The following is a 21789-nucleotide window of genomic DNA, read 5'->3' as shown; positions in this document are numbered from 1 at the left end:
TAATGTGGGTGAAGTGGTGGAGTGTGGTCGTTAGGTTGGGGAAAACAGAGCATATATAAGAGATTTCACAAAGTCACACACTGGGGAAGAAGGGTAGCCGTGGTCCCATAAAAAGACATTGTTGATTCTTTTTGCTGATTTTTCAGTTTTGCTAAGTATCTTTTTCCAATTATCTTCTCTGTCTTAGACTAATTGTGAAAGTTGAACTCTGGAGCTCAAACTCTAAGAGTGTCATGCTACTTCCATAAGGAGGGAAGACATTTTCTCTGCAATACACACACACACACACACATACACACACACACACACACACACACACACACAGCCCACACAGCCCACACAGCCCACACAGCCCAAGCATGAAGAAACTTGAAATGTTGTTTTTCTCTTCTGATTACTTAAGAGTTAGGTGTAGGAAAGAACTGAAGTAAATACTATAGTGCGTCATCGCATGTTCTGAATTCCAGCATAATTCAAACACCTCCCACTAAGATTTGTCATTCTGCCTCTAGGCAGGACTGTTCTTAAATTGTGCTTGACGTATTTAAATTGTCCTTGACCTGTGGTATTCATTAAGCCCCCCTGGGAATCAACTGTCCTTAGAAATTCTCAGAAAGTATCTCTCTAGAAAATGAAATTATCTATCTCTATCAAAAAGATAAAGGTATTGCCTTCACTCTGCTGTATCTTAAAGGGGAAAAAAATGTAGGTTACCATGTAGACAGTAGAATTAAGTCAGTGCCAGCAAGTATTCAAGAGGTATGCCTTATATAGCTCATGACTTAATATCAGCAAAAGCCTCCTCCCCAGTCTGTCTTCAGAAAGGAGGCACAAGAATTCTGGAACATCATACTCTATTAATTTTTAAACACTGCTGGAAAACTACTGCTTTTAAAACATGGAAATATTAAGAATTGTTCTGTGCCCAAAACAGATATTCTTATTTTAGAAAGTGCTTCTTCACCAACTATCATAACATTCTTTTGCAAAGAGCTAGTTAAAAAGGAGTAAAATTTTTTCTGCATTGCAAGTCTGTCTTCTCTGTTCTGTTTCAAGCCAATGACTAATTTTATGCAAGCACAAACCAAGAATTTTGAAATTTCTGAGTCATCATCAGAATAGCATATTGTCCATGATCCTGAAGACACATTTCTTGATAACACTTTGATTACTATATCCCTAGATGGATATCTCTGGTACATTGTCTGTCTAGCAGTCATATATTCCCACCTATTTGTCTTGGTAATTTCAGGCTCCAGAAGACCATATGGGCCCTATTCACAACTTCTACCATTTTCAGTATTTATCTTTATTCTGTCAAATTTCCTAAGAGTTCTTTCCATTTCCCTTCTGTCTCTCTGTTCTCTTCATTTTTTTTTTTGAGTGTGCTGATCAGTAATTCATTTTCGTAGAGCTCCAGTTTAAAAGTTTGTGGGATAGGGAAGTTCAGTGTTAAGAAAATGGCAAATCCATAGGCTAAGTTTTAGTCCTTGCTCTGTCATTGTTTAACATTAATAATTCTTATAGGTCATTTAGCACTCGTATGTCTTAGATTCACCACTTACCAAATGCAGTGACAGCAGTTTCCTCCTACCAGCTTAGCAGGACTATAGTGGCAATGAATAATGTACATGAATTACTTTGAGATTCTTTAGAAAAATCTTGAGTTCTTGACCTCACTCTGCCAACAACTCTGTTTGCAGCCTGTGGAAGTTGCTTTGATTGTTCTTTGCTTTGGTTTCTCCATCTGAACAATCTGAGTGATAATTACTTTATCTACTTTACAGAGATGCCTGAGTCTCCATAGGCGATTGTGATACTTTGAAAATAATTTAAGGCAGTATGGCCTAGCTTCTGGAATAGAAAGAGTAGTGCACTATGGCTATCAATGGCCTGTTATGTGTAGACACTTGTGCTTTATGTTAGTTACATGATCTCTCATAACCTTTTACCATCTCTGCCATGTGTTTATAATAATCTCTATTTTTCATGCAGATAAGAAAACAGGCTTCGTATGTGAAAAACTAGTCCAAAGCCACAAAACCTAGTAAGAGGCAAAACCAGAATTTGAATCTGGTTTGTTTCATTTTTGAGTGTTTTTCAACTTAAATAAGTTATGGCTGGTATATTTTTATTAATTTTTGTTTTTTGAGACGGAGTTTCACTCTTGTTGCCCAGGCTGGAGTGCAATGGTGCAATCTTGGCTCACTGCAACCTCTGCCTCCCGGTTTCAAGCAATTCTCCTGCCTCAGCCTCCTGAATAGCTGGGACTATAGGCATGCGCCACCACGCCTGGCTAATTTTGTATTTTTAGTAGAGATGGGGTTTCTCCATGTTGGTCAGGCTAGTCTTGAACTCCCAACTTCAGGTGATCCGTCCACCTTGGCCTCCCAAAGTGCAGGGATTACAAGCGTGAGCCACCGCACTTGGCCTATTTTTATTAATTTATATACACGTTGGCATAATTAGCCTTTATTATAAAAATTTTGGAATATATAGAATTTTGATCTAAACTTCTGAAAGTCACCTGTTCCTGCATCAAAGACAATGGCAACTTTAGAAATGACTTTTGGGACAAAGTAGCTGAGTATGGTTTCTAATAAGAGTTTAACTACAGATGTCACAAGGAAGTACATACTGTGTTAAATCTATAATGACGGAAAGCAGATCATTTACTGCCAGAGACCAGGGTTGGTGGGAGTCAACTTTGGAAACGGCAGAAGGGAACCCTCTGGGTTGATGAAAATAGTCTATATTTTAATTGTGTTTACACAGGTGCATAGATTTGTCAAAACCTGTTTGTCTTCACACTTAAAATGAGAACATCTTACTGTCAATAAATTATACCTCAATAGACTTGATTTATAAATTACAGATATTATCATTCAATTGCCATCTGATCAGGCAAGTGACTTAACTGTTCTGTTTCATATTCCCTCTGTGTACACAGGGATACTGACTGTACCCACCTCAAAAATTGGGGGAAGTATTCAATAAGGTAATCCATCTAGAGAGCTTACCCTCATATTTGTCCATAGCAGGCACTCAACACATGCTTATTCAGCAAAAATATGTATCAGACACTATTCTCAGCACTAAATAAGAAAAAATTCCTGTCCTCACTGGGCTTATATTCTAGACTGGGGGAGGCAGAGAGTAAGCAGCAGGGAGACAAAGAAATGACCAAGATACCATCAAACAGCAGTGAGGGCTGTGAAGCCAGGCAAGCGGGGATGCAATAATGGCTGAGGATGGTGACCATTTCTCTGAGTGGTCCTTGTGAGGAAGTGTCTTTTCCAATGAGACCCAGATAGTATCAAGGAGACAGCCACAGGGAAATTAGGCTAGTGTTCCAGGCAGAGGGAACAGAATGTGGAAAGGACCCAAGGTAGGAGCCAGGCTGTGTTCAAGGAACCAAGCGCCAGAAGTAAGAGGAGTAAGAAGTGAGTTTGGAAAACACAGCAGCAGGACAACTCAGCTCATCTATGCGATGGGGGGATGATGGCGATCTGATGGGAAGTAGTGAATCTAAGACACAAGTGTGTTAAATGACCTATAAGAATTATTAACCTTAATGGGAAGGATGTGATCTGATTTACATTTAAACGAATTTCTTTGGCTGCTGCATAAGGTATGGATTCTAAAAGTGTGAGAGAAGAAGCCGGGAGACAAGGAAAGAAATAATGCTGCATGGCCTAGGGTAGTAGGAATAGAGACGGTGAGACTTGGCCAGATTTGGAATCTATTTTGAAGTAGAGAAAATAGGAATGCCAACAGTTTTGATGTGGCAAAGGATAAGGATTTTTTTTTTTTTTGATTGAACAACTAGGTGTAATATTGTTGCCGTTTACTGGCTTGACATTCACTGATTATATTTTAATAATTTTTACTGAAAAGCCATTTAGTGAGCTATTAGGCATTATATCATAAAGTGTTTCTGGGCTAACTACTGATATAAAGTGTGTGTGTGCTAAGTATTATTTTGGGGTCAAACCCTTAGCTTTAGATTTTAAGCTCCCTATTTGTAAACCAAATGGTTGTGCTGGAACCATTTCTGAAATCAGAAGGGCAATTGTGATTGTATGTGAGTGTGCATGTGTAAGTGTGAATGTGTGTGTATGTGCAGTGTGTTATCGAGGCTCCAGAGTTCTGCTTTTAAGACTGGCATTAGAAGGTAGAGCCTAGAATTTCTTACCAATAGCGGTTTTGAAGTTACCCCTTGCTCACTTCACTTGTACTTTTCTACAACTCTGCATAATCTTTATGGAGCTAAGATTTTGCCCAACTGTGGTTCTGTCATTATTGCTGTATGTTACTAAAGCAATGAGAATTCTACCAGTCATCCCCAGTATCTCTGGAGTGGCAAGTGGGCAAATGTCTAGGAGATTCCTCTAGTTTCCTGTCCTAGCTTAGAAATCTGTCGTTGAAGCTTAATTGTAGCACTTTGGAACAGGTTCCAAGACAACATCACGGTAGTTGATGAGTACAGCTTTCCCTCACACCTTTACATTCTTCCTCACAGATTCTTCTTCTTGCTTCCCTCTGCTTGGGTCTCCCCTTGAAAAGCCACTGGAAGTTTTACTCAGTGTGAAGGACTACTCTGGGATAAATCATTGAACCATGTTTCCCAGGGGAAAACTGATAGCCAGTGGAAGCTTTAATTCAATAATAATAATAATTAATAATAAGTAAACAGTCGTTGCAGGCTGTTGAGCTCATTCTACTTGCCAGTGCTTTACAGGAATTCTCTTTCTTAATCCTTCTAGCAAACTCAAAAGTTCTCTTGTTCAAACTTGTAAAGCATTTTTTTTTTTCCTACTTCTAATAGTGGGTTACACAGGCACAGAGAGTAAGGTAATTTGCCCAAGGCCACACAGCCAGTAAGTGACAGAATTGAGACTTAAACTTGGATCTGTATGGATCCACATTCCAAATTTATAACTACTAAGCTATCAGACCTCAATCCATCTCAACTGTTGAATATGGTATGCTATAGCAAGATTTCTTAGAATCTTGGCTGGTATTTTCTTGGCTGCATGTTAAATCAACTACTGTGATGCTGATCGTGGCGCTTAGAGAACAGTACCACGAACATGGTGGCTACTGCCCTCATTAAAAGCCAGATTTCCGGTGTTGCTTATATGGATGCCTCCACTTATATGGATGCATCTTTTTGTTATGTTTTTGGCCTCCCATCAAGGCATGGAAAATAGCATCACCTTCATATTCAGATTTAAAATTTCCTGATTTTATGTGGACCAGTATATGTTTTCTTAAGTGCACCTTTAACCCCTTGGTATTAATTCACTAAAAATCTGTTCATTAATATAATGATTAATACATTATTAATCATGAAATTTTACATGCCTCAAAATCTCAGTCGGACCAAATACTTAACAATACTTCCTGTCCCTGTATGAGGAAATTCAGATATGTGACATTCAGCAAGTTAGTTCAAATGTTGACATTGATGACTGACAAAAAGCACAAAGACTATTTTTCAGATTCAGGTTGCTTTAAGTTCTGGCCAGAACATGTGAACGGAAACAACACACACGAGAGGGAGGGTGAGAGAGAGAGAGACCAGAGAGAGAGAAGAAACACAGAATGTATTCACATGATATTTCTGGCCTGTTTAAAAGCAGGAAATACTGGAAATATGTTTGAAAGCATGATCTCATGGGATTTCTGCGCCACTTTAGAGGAATGAAGTATTTGGTTTATATACATAATCAAACATTGGGAGCTGGCACTAGAACCAGCCCAAACAAAACCTGCAACTATTCCATTGCTACTTGCAAACTTTATTTGCTGGAATTGGAAACCCAAAACTATTCACCCTCTTATGACAATTTATTATTCAGAGACTATGTCTTTATGTGACTCAGATGTACTTCATTTGAGTGATGGAAAAATGGAGGTCTGAATCACAGAATACTAACAAAGTGATGCAGATGAATCTATTAAAGTATATCTCCTCACTGTTTTGTTTTTGACTTTCAATTGGCACTTTTTCTTGCCTCTCAGCTTTGAAACTTGAGAATAAAATGCCTCTGGAAACAAAGCAAAGCAAGCTGGAGTGTGTGTGTTATACAGAATACTGAGAGAGATCTTTGTGCTGTTCACAGCTACAGCTGTCACCGATTTTTCATCTACAGTAAGGTCAGCCAGACAAAAAGACCCAAGACAACACATTCAGTAGCGTCTTTGTTCCCATCTTAGCCTAAAAGAGATAACTTCTTGTGGTGATTTCCAATTATGGCCATAGTGAATTTTCAGTACATCATTGGTTTGGATTAATTGTTGGTCATATGGGAGAGTCCTTTCAAGCTTCTAAAATAAAACAAATGTAGCCTCTGTTAACGATGTTAACCCCAAAGCTTCAGAGATAAATTCCCTAACTTTCCATGCTGGAACCTCCACTTTGTTTTGTGGGGAAAGGGATTCATTATTAATTCAAAATGAACTTTAATCATAAGAACCTACTCTGTTATTCAGTGTTTGATGATATAAATTATTATTGAGATCCTTTGTCCACTTTGCTCTGTTTTCCTTCTGAACTTTTTCTCCATCCTTTTTCCTGTCCAATGGTTAAATAGGATCAATCTTCTACTTATTAGGTACTTAAGGAACAGTTAGTAAACTAAGGTTTAAGGATTATTCAACTATCAATGGAATCCATCTTCTAATTATTTATGGCTATTAAAATGTAAAATTTTTGCACATGTCTTCTTTCCATTCATATTAAGCATAATAGAAGGTAAATTTAAAAAAAACCAAGGAACTTCTATTCCTAGTCTTCCATATTTTTTATTTCAAAAATATGATTTGGAAATAATTTTCCTCTTTCTTGAAACATTTGATATATAAGATGTTTATTTTTGAGGATTAAACAGAATCAAGAATACCAACTTAATTTGTCTGGTAGGGCTTCTTTTTTTTTAATGTTGAACTTCAGCTTCAATGGAGATCAGTATCTTCTCTGTTTTCTTCCCAAGAGATTGTCTGATGTTCTGTCTGCTTCCAGAACATTCAATTTTATAAAAAATTCCAAGAGAAGGAATTTCACCTGTACCAGGACCTGTGCGAAACAGCATTTTCCTTGTGTTACTCTTTACCTTTCTCTGTTACTCGTGTGGCTGTATACTGAATAGAAAGAGGTAACACAAGCCTTCACAGACCTCAAAATCTATAATTAAGAACTGTATCTGACAAGGTTTTTTTTTTCCTACTGACAAATAAATGACACTTTTAAAAAGAATATTACAGGAAGAGTGTTACCAAAAAAAAAAGGCAAAAGGGCAAAAATTGTTCCCTCTCTTCTTCGTGGCAGAACACAGAGAGGTGATTTTTTTTTTTTTTTTGGTAAGTCCTTACAATGAGTACACTATTGACTTGGCATGCAGATCAAAAGACTGACAGATTTAATTCATGTTTCCATGCTACACAAACAATGACATGTACAACCCAATCTGGGCTGCTTTCAGCAAGTAATTGAAGGTAGTGCAAACACAGACTTTAAAAGATCAGTGGTGCACAACTGAACTGTTCGACAAAAAGAGATCCGACAGCGCATATTCTTTTTACTGTTTCGCTGAGATTCCTCTTTGCCTGCCCTCTGCCCTGCCCTTACCCTCCTGGAATTAATAGCAACTGATAGCCCGTGCATTGTGTCAACGGAAATGGACACACACGCGCTGTGTATTAACTCCCTTGTCTGCTGCTGGGTGAAGAGATAAGCTCTGAGAGTGCACAAGAATAGTCTGAAGACATCTGGAAGTTAACCACGAGAAATCGATGTTTGCATAAGCTTCCATTACGCAGGCAGTACTTTTGCTCTATAATGGGGATGGTCTGGGTAATAAGGTAATAAATTCATCCACAAATATATAAAGGATGACCCTGCAAGATTTTGACATGACATTTTCTGTGGATCTAACTTGGTTGGAAAATACAGGAAGCATTTTTCTCCAGTAATTTGTGTACCTGATGTATTTTTTTTTTCAAATTGCATGGTACCAGCAATTTGGTTTTTAAATACAATAGTCTTTGAAAAGTACTGAAGAAAATGAATAGAAAATCACCAGCATCATAGCAAATTATTCCAGGTCAACACATAATGCCTTCATTTTCTAGATGTCTCAATTTAGACGGCTACTTTGGGCATTTTTGTGTAAGGATGCTTATAAGTATTCCATGTTTAATAATACATTTTCTGTTGTGTGTTACTGTAGGCTAACATCATTGTATGTGTATCTTCCACATTAAGGTTTCACAAGAAATGGATTTAAAACAATGTAGCCAGGGGCAGTGTTTTTGCTTAAATGTTTCAGATGAATTATTTGTTCAAAATTCTTGCCTTTACTTTAGGGTCATAGATAATTTCTCATGATTCCTCCCCAAGTATAAAACAATCATTGCTTTATACAAAAAAGTTTTAAAAGGTGGTTTCCAAGTTTTTTTAACGCCCAGAGTTTGAACATTTGGAAGTTATCTATCCCATAATAATTAATTGGCAAATCTGTTTAAGAATAGTTGATCTTTCTTATGACTGCCTTAAAAAGATTTACATAAACAATGCTAGCTCAGTGTAGAAAAAATTAGAACTTTTACATAAGCAGAAACAACAAAAAGAAAATATCTATTAATACAACACTTTTATCCCAGAATAATTATTATTGTCATTTGGGTCATATCCTTTCAAACTTATATGCCCATTCTTTTAGGAAATAAATAGGAAGCTTGAGTCATTAATCATTTTGGGTATATACATAAAATTTAATTTTTTTTGTTTTGTTTTGTTTTGTTTTTTGTTTTTGAGACAAGGCCTCACTCTGTTGCCCAGGCTGGAATGCAGTGGCACCATCTGCATGTCCTCCTTCCAGGCTCAAGTATTCTCCTGTCTTAGCCTCCTGAGTAGCTGGGATTACAGGCCCGTGCCACTACCGCCCGGCTAATTTTTGTATTTTTACAAAGAAGGGGTTTAGAGAAGGGGTTTCACCATGTTGGTCAGGCTGGTCTTGAACTCCTGACCTCAAATGAACCTCCCACCTCGGCCTCCCAAAGTGCTGGGATTACAGGGGTAAGCCACTGCACCTGGCCAAAATTTAATGTTTTTTTCCTCCCATGGAGTTGTGCAGAGTGCTTTGCCTGATTCATCTTTTTCTCTACATCGAGTTTCTTTTGTGGATTTCTTAGAATCTAGAGTTTTTGAGTAGGAAGGATCAGCCTATGCAGGTTTGTTATAAGGTGGGAAATGGTTAAGTAATATTTTCCGAATCACATGGGCTGATTAGTGGCACAGAGAGAAACTGATAAAGATAAGTGATTCCTAAAAGCCTGAGCACAGAAGTGAAATATTTAAGAACTATGAATGTGAGGGACAGCCAAAGAAATTGGGTAGGCTTAGTCTGGAGAAAGAGCTTAAGAGAAATTTAATTGTCTTTTTATTAGAATGGTTACCATGTGGAAATCTTTGTGTCTTAGTAGTAGCTGCTATAATCAAAATACCATAGATTGGGTGGCTTAAACAACTGATGTTTATTTATCACAGTTCTGGAGCCTGTAAGTTGCAGATCAGGGGGCCAGCATGGTTGAGTTCTTGGGGAAGATCCTGTTTCAGGTTTACAGTTGGCCAACTTGTTTCCTTATTTGGTAAAGGGGGGTGGGTGGGGAGAAAGAGGGAGAGAAAACGAGGGAAATGGAGGGGGTCAAGGGAGAGGGACAGGGAGGGGGAGAGAGCACAAACTCTAGTCTTTTCTTATAAGGACACTAATCTCATCACGAGGGTTCCACTCTCATGACCTAATTATCTCCCAAGGGCCCCGTCACCAAATACCATACCATACCATCACATTGGAGGTAAGGGTTTCAACATATGAATTATGGCAAACACAAACATTCAGTCTATAACAAGTGCTGCAGAAGAAAGAAAAATAAAACTAGAATACAGGTTGGAAAGTACCACAAGGAGACTTGAGATCCTATTGACAAGGAAGAAGGGATCAGCAATTAGAAATTTTTCACAGCAGTATCAGCTGCATTTAAAGTACTGAACTCTTAGTCATTGAAGGTAACTGGGGGATGCAGAAGAGCTATCAGTCGGGGTTGCTGGATGTGGGTTCGCTGCATGGGGAAGAAAGTTAGACTATGTGAGAAACCTCCTTCTTCTTCAGAACCATATTTCCTTCATGCCAGGCAGCCCAAAGGGCCCAACACTATAAGAATAAGCTTGCATGTATACATCATGTTGAAACCTAAATGGCAACTGCATAAAAACTATGAGCAGCAACAAAATCAGTTCTGGTTTATACGGTTGTTTGAATAAAACTTCCAATTATCAACAATTATCAAAATATCAGCAGCTCTTTTGCTATGCCAGATGTAAGACATAATTTTAATTCTAGAAACATAGAATTTACAATCTTCAAAGTAATCAATAGGAATTGGAGTTTTTACTTCGGTGGTATAGACTCTATATTTCACCTCAAAATGGATGCCATGAGAAAACCTAAGAAAATAGGGACCAGTGTGTAACACATTTCATTAAGTGAACTGTGTTCATTTCTTTTTGTGCAAAATCTAATTAGTCTGCATATGAAAGCATTGCAATAGCATAGTCTAGAAGCAAACAAATATAAATCACCACTTTGGCAACCAACCAAACCAGCAGGGAACAAACTATAGAGATAATTCTTAGGTAGTAGAATAATCGCATAACTCACATGACTTTATGTTATTCCAGAGACAGAACAAGGTTCAGCATTATTCCTAAATACTGTGCAATATCTGATAATTGTAAATCAGGATGTTGCAAAGAGAAGGTGAGATGATCATTGTAAATCAGGATGTTACAAAGAGAAGAAAAGAGCTATAGCTAGAGACAGATGCTCCAATTAGCAAGATATCCACTTCCAAATTATTATGTTTTCAAATAAATTCTGACATGCAATTTTGGAACATTGGAAAATAATACTAAACCAGCCTGAGTAGAAACAAGAAGTAAATCTTGGCAGAGCTGTATGCCTTCAGCATATTACCAATAATTCATTGCATCGTTGAGTAGGGGGTGGTGCACACAATGATTTTCAAAACCAGTCTTTCACTTGAGATGGTTTTCCCAAACTTGGAGTTATAAATTGAAACTTGCAAAGTCAGAAAAAAAAAATCCTGTTATTACTAAATCAGGTAGTTCATCCGGATACTTTAAATTGATCTGTAAGGAGCCTCATGTTCCAAAGTACCAAATACAGCTGAAAAGTCTTATGAGCTTAATTTTACCCTTTGGTCCATGGTATGCATCATTACACGTCTCAGAAAATTTATACTGATCTTACTTGCAGGCATAAAGTTCTATTTTCAGTAAGTCCATTCGTACCATATAGTTGTGACCAATGTACGTCCATAAAAATATTAACCCCACTCCCACCCCCAGCAACCACTAATACATAAAAACCAGTTTTTTCATAGAGAAGAGGACATGAGATGCATGTGTTGAGTTCAGAAAGCTACTTTCTTAATAGTAGGGGAAAGAAGAGAAGGGCAGTGTGATCCACAGGTGACCTATGTCAGAATCAGCCGTATGCTTCCTACTAAACAAAGCAGCTTCTAGGCCCATCCTAGCCCTATGAAATCAGTTTCTGTGTGGGTTGCAGTAGCATTTAAAATATGCTCACTAGGGATTTTATTGCATTAACACTTGTGTATCATTGGCTTAAGGAGAAGTGTTAGGGTTCTTTTCTCCAGCACTCTCCACAACCTAGAGAATTTGTGGGTGCTATAGAATCGGTATTAAGGAATGAGTACTGGGAATAAAAAATAAAATAAGGCCAAGGGAGATGAGATGAGGAAGAAAAACCTGAAGAATGACAAGTTTGAAGATCAAATAATTTGAAGTCTGAATGTCTAAGTACAGACTAATGTATGATATATGTAGACATAAGCTATTGAAATCAAAAGCAATGGTTGGGGGATAGAGTGAGAGAAGGATATAAAATGGCTGTGTACTTAAGCTGTCATTTATGTCAGCCTATTGCCTGTCATTGGAAATAACCTGAGAACCCCCTTTGTATAACACAGTGACGAATCTTGGAAATTCTTACAGGCATGTTTAAGTGCCATTTGAAACTCAGCTGAGTCTTTTCTCTTTGAGTTAAGTTGATACAGCTGTTGCCAATGTGATGCTAGTAATGATGTTTTATGCCAGGCAGTATTCTAAACCCATTAGATATATTATTTCAATTAATCTTTACAATACTTTTCTGCAGTAAATGCTGTTAATCTTCTTGTTTTACAGATAAAGACACTGAGGCCCAGAGAAGTTGAATACTTTTTCAAAGTTTCAGTTACTTGGCAGCTAGGCTTTAAACATCGAATACTGACTTCAGAGCCCATGCTTTAAGCGAGGATGCTATTCTGTCTCAAACTCTGAGACTATGTTATATAGCAGGGGCCAGTAAATGTGTTCTGTGAAAGGCCAGATAGTAAATATTTTAGGTTTTGTGGGCCATAAAATCTCTGCCATTATAGCATGAAAACCATAGACAAACTGTAAATGAATAGACGTGGCTATGTTCCAATAAAACTTTATTTATAAAAACAGATGGCAGGCTGTGGTTTGTGGACCACTGTTCTATAGTATTTTAAAAATGTCTACTCTTTCATGGTGATGTAAAAGAACTACGAGTTTCTATTTTTAAGGTAAGACTTCTGTGAGCAAAGATTTTGTATTCTCTACTGATGTATTTGAAAGATTCTGCCCCTTCTTTCTGCCAAGAGGCAAAAGGGCATGTGCGTAGAGGAGCTTCCAGAAGTGATGATGGGCCTGCTTTGAGGTGTTCACACTGCCTCACCTAGTTGCCCCTGTGATCAGAAACAGGGATTCATGAAACAGCCAGCTGGGCTTAATGGTGGGGCTTCCTAGAAGAGAGACCGATTTTGCACGTGGAGAGCGTAACTTACCTGGAAGAGGGTCTCACTTGTGATCCAGGCTTCTTTCTCTCCATGCTTTCATCTAATGGGATGACCAAACCAGACAAGATCAATGAGTATGAGGACTACACTGGTATATGTGCTATATGTGCTATAAGCTTTTTTGCTTTGCAAATGCATATTCCAACTGAACACTGTTTGAAAACATTTGCTTCTTATTTCATCAAAATGAGAGGACCTTTCCAGGCTATACTCTTTCAGATGGCCTGTTAATGAGTGACTTGCAAAGAGTAAATATTATTGATAGTGGCTCTCAGAAATTCTCTATAGCTCTACAATTTCATTTTTCTCCATCTGTGAATGGGGACTATGACAGCTGCCATACTTCACAGAACTGGGAAGATGGTATGAGGAAATAGACACCAAAAAGCCTTGATAAGTTCCAGAGGGCCAAAATAGTAACTCTCGTTGGCAAGGGTATTCTATAAATCATTTGGGGTCAGGTAATTATACCCACTGCCTATGTGTGTACAGGGGCTTGGTAAGTTGATGGCAGCAAAGTAGAATTTTCACTGTAAAATAGCACTGGACAAGGTTCTCAGTTATAAGTGGAAGCTAAGCATTGGGTACACGCAGATATAAAGATGGAAACAACAGACACTGAGAACTACTAGAGCCGGGAGAGAGAGAGAGGGGCAAGGGCTGAAAAACTATCTATTGGGTACTATGCTCACTACCAGGGTGTTGGGATCATTCATACCCCAAACCTCAGCATCATGCCATAACAAACCTGCACATATATTCTCTGAATCCAAAATAAAAGTTGAAATTAAAAAAAAAGCACTGGATAATGTTTTTAATTGCTGATATAATATTTTCAATTGTTGTTATAGTCATGGTAAAATACTCTGCAACTGTTTAAGGGCATGTCAGTATGGACTGTAAGAGGGGAGTGATGGCCTTCAGGTACACTGCGATGATATATGGCAAGAGTGAATGTTGGCTTTGAATCCAAATGACTTAGAGTGATAACTGGCACTTTTTTGTTTGTTTATTTTGTTTTAGAAAAAAAGTAAAAGAATAAGTCATCATTCTAACAAAACTGGAAGAAGTTGAGCTGGGACATCAGATACTGCCCAACATTCTATCAACAACACTCTATAGAGTGATTCCTTTCTCTTGCTTTTTGTAGGCTGTGCATTTGAAAGCTTTAGCATTTATATAGACAACAGCATGGAATGTCTCAGTGGCCAGCAACTACTTGGTGACATAGGGGAGACTGATATTCACATAAAGGAAATAAACCAGATGGGCTCTACACAACTCCTCAACATGCCCACAAATTAAGTTTAAAGCTAGGAACTTGAGGATTACTTATTTGATTTTTCATTTCTTTTTCTTTTTTTTTCTTTTGGAAAGAGTTTGGATTGATGAAGGTGAAATAAGTATAATTAGGAAGAACAGCAAAAAGGGCAATATGGCCACAGTTGCTCGATAATAGACCTACTAAAGTTGTTAATAAAGTTCTAATTTTTATTGTAAGTACTCTCTGTTTATTGAGCACTTAACTCTGTGTCAGTGGTAACTGTGGTAAGAACTTAAATTATTTCTGACCGGGCGTGGTGGCTCATGCCTATAATCCCAGCACTTTGGGAGGCAGAGGCGGGCTGATCACCCGAGGTCAGAAGTTTGAGACTAGCCTAGCCAACATGGTGAAACCCCATCTCTACTAAAAATACAAAAAATAGCTGGGCGTGGTGGTGGGTGCCTGTAGTTCCAGCTACTGAGGAGGCTGAGGCAGGAGAATCACTAGAATCCGGGAGGCAGAGGTTGCAGTGAGTGGAGATCGTCCCACTGCACTTCAGCCTAGGTGATAGAGCAAGACTCTGTCTCAAAATAATAATAATAATATAAGAGCTTAAATTATTTCATTTATCTCCATGATATCTCTATGAAGCAGGAAATTTTATTTTCCACATTTTTTACAGATGAAGAAAATGGCCAGAGACACACAGGTAGGAAGTGGGATTTCAACTCAGATCTGTCTGAGGCCAAAAAATAGAGCATTTAGTCACTAGTTAGAAAAAAATACAGAGATCATTGTGAACTGAGCTTGGTTCATACGGAATATGTAGTTCTATTCTATAAGAATAGAATTTATAAGTGACTTTGAGGATATGATTAAAGAAGGGGGAAAGACAACATTTAAAAAATTTTATTAATTTTTAAAGTTTTTTTGGAGAAGGAACACGAGAAGTCACAGTGGAAGACATCTCAGCTGAGGTCCCCAAACCAGTGTAAGTGTCCCTTCCTCAGCCCTTCCCTGGCCACGCAATGGAGGGGCGTACCTGCTTATTACTTTTGCTCTCAGCATTCTATTTGTCTTTTCACCATATGAACTGGCAGAATGTGAAATTATTACATTTACATATTTGTTTGTTTTATGTTTATTTCACTCCACAAGTGCTTATTCTTATTCATCATTGTATTCCCAGCACCTCCTACTCACAGGCACACATTAAGCACCTAAAATTCAATAGTAATAATCTTTATTGAGCACTTACTGAGTGCTAGGTGCACTTCCAAACACTTTACATGTATTATCTCATTTAATCTTCACCATAGCTGTCTGAGGGAGGTGCTCATTATTAGACCCAGGGGGAGGATGTGACTGTGTTCTCTGTGGGCTCTTTTATCCATCACGGCTCATTTTCATTCCTTGCCCTGAAGCTCCACTGCCTGCCATTTAAATGTATTTTCTTTCTTAAGTCCGTAACAGATTGTTATATTTGTTTATTTATATTTGATTGCTTGCTTATAATTGTATATGATGTGTAATACATTATATTTAATACACACATATACACACATGCAAACACACATAGAGATTTACCTTGTTTTTTATGAAGCTGGGTTACACTTGCTGGACAAATCTCTGATAATACCACCCATAAAGCTCAATTAAAGTCACTTTCATATACCAGCTAAAAAGAGAGAAGGAGCTCACTTCCAGAAAGAAGATCTAGAAAAGGAAGGAATAAAGTCTATTTACATATGTATCTATTGAGTTTCTGTTTTGTGTTCCATTTATATCCCTGCGCTTCTGAGGAATACAAGTGAAATTCAAGACCCAGTCACACCATAAAGAAGTTTACAGCTCTTAAAACTGGGAAGGTGTGGGCTTTCTTGAGAAAGCTTTTGGGAAGACCAAATTTACCTTCAAGTTTGCACAAAGCCCTTAACTTGCACATTAAGTTGGCTTGCTGGTAAAAGGGATTTATAAAGAACCATAGTGCATTACTTAGTAAATATCTACCCCAAAAAACTACTCAGTGTACATGTGGGTGGGGAAAAATCTTCTATACCTAACAGCCAATGTTTAATAAAATGTTATATTAGTTTAGAATAAAATGAAAAAATCGGAGTTGAGCAGGACTCTAGGTTAGAAAATCCAGGAGGGATAAGAAAAAAAGGCAAAAATCAGCTAAACATGAGATAAAGCTGAACTAGTTCAAGTACAGAAGGTGAAATTATTAATAAACTCATGTACATAGTAATATTCAATAAACATTTGTTTTGAATGATTTGATTTCAAAAATACTTATGAGAAGTAATGGCCTCCCTCTCCACCCACATGTCAGTACAAGTCTTTCACTCAAGCAGAAGGAAAGATTAGCTATTTATTTTTAATCATCCTTGAGAACAAGGCTCAGGCAAGAAATTGCTTTATTCTCTTATCTTCCTGCACCATCCCACACTTTGACTATCATAAATCATTCTCCCTCCCTTCCTCTGTTCTCTGCCCATGGGACCTGTGACTTTGATTTTGGACACATCTGTGCCATATGGGTAAAGAACAAAGTGAGTTCTTTATCTGTTTCTATAAACAGCCCAGGAACAGGAGGCTGGATCGAGGGAAGTTTATACAGGAAAAGGCATGATGTATTTGAGTTGTGAAGGGAGGTTAAAGAGAGGGGTGTGACCTAAGGAGATTAGAGGTATCACCTTAAAGGGCAACTTAAAGGGAGAGTGTTGTTATTAGACGCAATCATCACAATTTGTTTAAGATTTAAATTAGTCTGCTTTACCTTTTTTTTCTTATTTAAAAATCACTTATTAAAGGCATAGCCATTAACCTGTAAAAGGCATGAATCTAAGAGTTAAAATCCTCTCATTGAAAATTTTCAGAGGTCATTGGTAGATGATATGCAAAAACAGATATTCTACGTCATGTTTCTGTCATGCTGAGATGGGGAAACTCCCTGGCATGGGCCCGACACACTAGAGGCAATTTCTCTGTCTTCTCAACTTGGAAATCTGGAATGGTAGCTTTTGGAGGAGTTTGATTTATTGAAATATGCGTAATGGCACAAGAAGAAATATCTTTGATCACTGGTTCCCAAATCATCTAAACAGGGCTGTTCAAATTGGCTAAAGAACAAATAGACAAGTAGGCATATGGTCATAGCCTGTATAGGTTTACCAACCTGAACATTTGCCCCAAGGCACACACTCTCCACTCTGTACCATAGAACAGCTGGAGGAAAGGAAGTGGACTAGATCTGGAGAAGTCAGATCATGGAGAAGATCTGACAAAGGGAATCATTTGTCTGCTTTACTTGCTTGATAGTTGTGGTTTCATGTAGGTTATCTAGAATAATGTGTCTCCCTCTCCTCTCTCCCTCTTCCCCTTCTACCCTCCCTCTCCCTGTCTCTCTCTTTCTTCTTTCTCTTATTCTCCTCTGTCCTCTCCAGAAAAGTTATCAGAGCTCTATAACTCTACAATATCTATATGTGTCCCTCTATTCCTCCCAATTTTTCCTCCTCTCCCTTTTTTGGGATTAGCAACTGATAAACTTTGTGCACGTTTGGCACGTTTAAGCTTGTAATAAAACATTCAACTATTTTTGGAAATTGAACAGGGCCTAAAAGATACGTAGATATATAACAAAACACTTTGGAAAGAGTGAGAAAAATATGGGACTATGTGGATTATAAATTAGGCATCTATCAATGTTGCAATTTGGTTTTGGTAGGTAACTGTTGGAACGAGAATGCTTTCCTGAGTAGTTGGCTCCTTTAGTAGCCTGAGAAGGGAACTGGTATTTTTTTGGGTGGGGGTAATGTTTTGTTACTTTACTTTACAATCACTCTGTTCCTAATCAGGGAAAAGAGATTAAAAAAATATATATATAAACTTCTTTGTTGGACAGAAGAAATGATTAGGAATTCCTTTTCTTGACTCTGTAATATTTTCTAGAGCATATTGCAGCACCTCAGTAATTTCAGAGTGATAGAGCTAAAGAGAGAGAGCAGAGGCTCTGAGTGCCTTGCCCAAGGGCACGCTCTCAGGAATTCCATGCTCCACATGGGAAGAGGTCTAGATCTGAACTGTGGACCAGGAAGAAGTTCAGCCTTGGCTAATGCTATGCTCTCACATGAAATTTCTACTGTCTCTGAGTATCCGTTTCCTCCTGAGCAAACCAGAAGGTTCTAGTAAGGCTATGGTGAGGATGATCAAGAAGCTATGTAAATTTTGGAGCACTGTGTATACACAAAGTATGCAGATGGGAACTTAAGTGAAGTGATGGGATGTGTACTTAGAACCTAGTTGTCTTTTATTGTTGATTTTTTCTAGAGCGAAATGATATTCAGCCAGGATCTGCTAAATTCACTGTTGGGATTTTGAATCCTTTTGGGGTCATGACTTCTACGAGAAGCTGATTCAAGCAATGGAGTCTCACTTCAGAGAAATATGCCTGTATGCATGCTCACATATTTTGCAAGCATATATAATGCTATACCCTGCCTCTGTCAATTCCAGCAGGGCATAGTGAAGTAAGCATAGACTCTAGAGACTGATACACTGGGTTCATGTTCTAACCCTGCTACTTGACAGGTCCATGACTTTAAATAAGTTAGTTAATAGTTAATATTTTGGAACTTCAGTTTAGTTTTTTCAGCTATAATACAAAGGTAACACCCACCTGACATATCTTGGCTTATAGGGTGGGCTTATGTATTGGGTTCCCAGTAAATGATATGAGTAGTAGTTATTTTTGCTTTTTTTTTTCTATGTTTGACATGGTATACACTTCACAAGATTCTGCTGTCTGCTGTTGTGGAGCTTTGTGTGATGTATTGACAAAAATGGCCCCAGGGAGATTTCCAATATTGTCAAATCAGAGAAAAAGAAAATTTTAACAAATATTTAAATTCACTATTGAAAATGTTCTCAACTTGGGAACATTTAGTAACCATAACCACTACAAATGTTTTTACTGGAAAGGGTAGAGAAAGATGTACAACAGACTGACAAATGCAGCTGTAAATCTAATTGAACATTTTAAAGACAGAACTCTTGTCTGGGTGATGCCTATCATTTAGACTATCATGGAGATATAAATTTGTCTTATAGATAGAATAAAATATTTTGAAGTCAATTAGGCTAACGTAAGTGTTGTATTAATGGGACAGTTCACATTCCTGGCTTTGTTAGTTTCCTTGACTTTAGCGTCTTTTAATTTCCTTTATGTTGAATAATATGCTCTTGTTTATAGCAACTACTCTTTCTGTATAGGCCATTTCTGTCTTGTTTTTTCTGTCAAATGGTTTCTTTTCCCAAGTTTCTGATGTTAGTCAGTGTAACATCTAACATAATTTGGATTTCCCTTTATGTATTTGGTTTTAAACAATCACATCCAGATGTTGTTTTCATTATAGCCTGATTCCATTCAATAAAACTTGGGTATTTCAGAATGTTTTACTATCAACAGCTTCCTTCACTTGCCTTTCAGTTCACAGTGATTTAGATTTTCCCACAATCTTTTTGTTTCCAATATAGGGTCACATCACCTACAGGAAAAATCCCTTGAGAGACTGCACCCAATGCTAGTCATATAGCCAATATTTGGCAAATCTGAGAATAAATGATGGATCTTGCTTCCCTCTGGCTACTCTAAGCTTGAGCATTACGATTGACCATTAAAATATTTTTAAACTTATAAAAAAGTTTCTCTTGTTTATGGAACTGTATTCTAAATTCAACCCAGAAAGATACTTAGAAATCACTAAGAACGGCTGCAAATTAGAGATGTTTCATTTTTTGCTTTTCTTTAAGTATGTAGTTTTTAAAGCAAATCACTACTTTTGTGTCTCTGAATTTGGAACAAATTTGTACTCCCAACTTCTATATTCTTTGAATTTTTTTTTTTTGAGATAGAGTTTTGCTCTTATTTCCCAGGCTGGAGTGCAGTGGCATGATCTCGGCTCACTGCAACCTCCGCCTTCTGGGTTCAAGCAATTCTCCTGCTTCAGCCTCCCAAGTAGCTGGGATTACAGGCACCCCCCACCGTGCCCAGCTAATTTTTTGTATTTTTAGTAGAGACAGGGTTTCATTTCGTTTCAGGCTGGTCTCAAATGCCTGGCCTTAGGTGATCCACCTGCCTCGGCCTCCCAAAGTACTGGGATTACAGGCGTGAGCCATCACGCTTGGCCTATTCTTTGAATATTTTAAACAAATAGATCAGTTTTTAAGCAGTAATTCTTCTCCATTTAAGAACTTTCCAAATGTAAAGTCTGAAAATGAGGAGCAGTGAAGTCATCAGTAGATCATATGTCATTTAGGGCTGTAGGGGCATGTGTAGAACTACAATATTTTTCTCACTAGAGAAAGAAAAGTTTAAAACCTAATTCATGTGGAAGGGAAAAACCAAGAAGAACTAAACCTTTCACTAAACAATACCAAAAAGAATATAATTTAGAAAACGTATACCGTAAATGCTAGTGCATAAAAATGTCTCCATTTTAATCACAATCTACTTTTGATTTAACTAGTATTGAAATGAGGAATGCAAAGGCAAGTTTAAAGTCTTTTTTTTTTTTTAATGGGAGATCTGCCAACTACTAGCAATTGAGTAATTATTTTTCCTCACAGGGCACTTTGGGCTCATTGGAATGTGGCTTAAGATAATAATCAGATTCAAAGACATTTTGATGCCAAGGGAACATGGAATTTGGTTATGATGCTCTTTTCAGGAACATATTAAGCTTTATTTAGAGAACTGAATTCCTATTCTGTTTTAGTAGGATGTATGTGAGGTAGGCAAAAGCTTCATTTCTGCCACTAACTTAAAAACCCCCAAAGACTTAACCTATAGGCTTAGAAGGCTCTGATTTAATCATTTATCCTTCATTTTTAGTAATAAACATCTTTGGCCGTGTGCAGTGGCTCACGCCTGTAATCCCAGCACTTTGGGAGGCCAAGGTGGGCAGATCACAAGGTCAAGAGATCGAGATCATCCTGGCCAACATGGTGAAACCCCATCTCTACTAAAAGGACAAAAATTAGCTGGGCATGGTGGCACACACCTGTAGTCCCAGCTACTCGGGAGGCTGAGGGAGGAGAATCTTGAATCCGGAGGCGGAGGTTGCAGTGAGCTGAGATTGTGCCACTGCACTCCAGCTTGGCAACACAGTGAGACTCCGTCACAGAAAAATAAAATAAAATAAAATAAAATAAAATAAAATAAAATAAAATAAAAAATAAAATAAAATAAAATAAAATAAAATAAAATAAAATAAAATAAAATAAAATAAAATAAAATAAAATAAACATCTTTTACCTACCCATCATATAAAGGGTACTGTGCTTGATGCTTAGGATTAGAAGTTAATTTTGCCTAAATAAGTGTTACCTCCATGTGTGTTTAGTAGAACACTATTTTTTGAGAAAAATAACATATGCATAAAAACTACTAATAGTGAATATTTAGATACCACGTACAAACACTGTATTCAATACTTTATGCGTATTATACATAACATTTCACTTAGTCCTCATAAAAACCCTATGAAGTA

General features: G+C 37.6%; 1 long non-coding RNA gene across 4 annotated transcripts in view; it reads left to right on the top strand.

Annotated features, from left to right (window-relative positions):
* The window catches only part of LOC131383061 (uncharacterized), a 211685-nt gene that overhangs the window by 41307 nt on the left and 148589 nt on the right, over positions 1-21789 (top strand). For 2 of the 4 annotated variants that reach the window (XR_009212780.1, XR_009212781.1), the window contains one exon: positions 12296-12524. The exons of the other annotated variants lie outside the window; for them this stretch is intronic. This is a non-coding gene — a long non-coding RNA (uncharacterized LOC131383061). Of the gene's footprint in view, positions 1-12295; positions 12525-21789 lie in introns of those variants that run through there. 4 annotated transcript variants of the gene reach the window in all.

Source organism: Hylobates moloch, unplaced genomic scaffold (assembly GCF_009828535.3).
Source record: "Hylobates moloch isolate HMO894 unplaced genomic scaffold, HMol_V3 SCAFFOLD_3, whole genome shotgun sequence".
NCBI lineage: Eukaryota > Metazoa > Chordata > Mammalia > Primates > Hylobatidae > Hylobates > Hylobates moloch.
This window is presented reverse-complemented; position numbering and strand designations above follow the sequence as displayed.